At 48.8% G+C, this 611-nt stretch overlaps 1 non-coding gene across 1 annotated transcript; it reads left to right on the top strand.

Annotated features, from left to right (window-relative positions):
* Positions 1 to 254: 254 nt before the first annotated feature.
* On the top strand, positions 255 to 342 carry LOC137532936 (small nucleolar RNA U83B). The gene has a single exon (XR_011024078.1). It is a non-coding gene; the product is annotated as a small nucleolar RNA U83B (small nucleolar RNA).
* Positions 343 to 611: the final 269 nt, after the last annotated feature.

Below are 611 nucleotides of genomic sequence, written 5' to 3'. Positions count from 1 at the left end.
ATGCGGTCATGTCATCACAGGGGGCGCTGCTACCAATACGTCAGATGCTGGGAGAGAAAATAGATGGAAGCTGTGAGCGTCGGGCGAAGACAGGTGAGTTTTAACTACTATGCCCACTCTCCCCACCACTGCAGAGGGTGCGGGGCCTCTTCAGGCGCGAGGCCTGCTTGTCACCCCCAAAGGCCGGCTCTGCTTATGAATGATCCTGCTCTGATACCACCTCCCTCAAGTATTGGGTGTGCATTAAACAGCAGTATGCCCTGTGATGATAGGATGGAATATGTGCTGGTCACAGCTCCTGAAATGCATGTTGTTCCATGCTGCCTTCCTTCTAAAGACATTCCAGTTTCCACCAGTGTAGTATGGATACAGAGGTGCCAAAAGGATAAAAGTATATAAAAAGTTTAAAACGTGAGGAGGCAGTGGTGCACTTACCTCCTCCAAGCAGACACAAAAATTGCCAATGTGTTTGTCAAACACAACAAGTTTATTTACACACTCCGGGGAACAATGCAACGCGTTTCGCAGGTTTGATCCCACTTCATCAGGCAATAACAGCAGAGCAATAGCATATGTGGTCAGTAGAAGAGCCAAGCACCTCTGTCTCTCAG

The sequence above is a fragment of the Hyperolius riggenbachi genome, chromosome 1, assembly GCF_040937935.1.
Source record: "Hyperolius riggenbachi isolate aHypRig1 chromosome 1, aHypRig1.pri, whole genome shotgun sequence".
Lineage (NCBI taxonomy): Eukaryota > Metazoa > Chordata > Amphibia > Anura > Hyperoliidae > Hyperolius > Hyperolius riggenbachi.
Note: the sequence above shows the minus strand (reverse complement) of the source record. Positions and strands in the feature narration are given on the sequence as shown.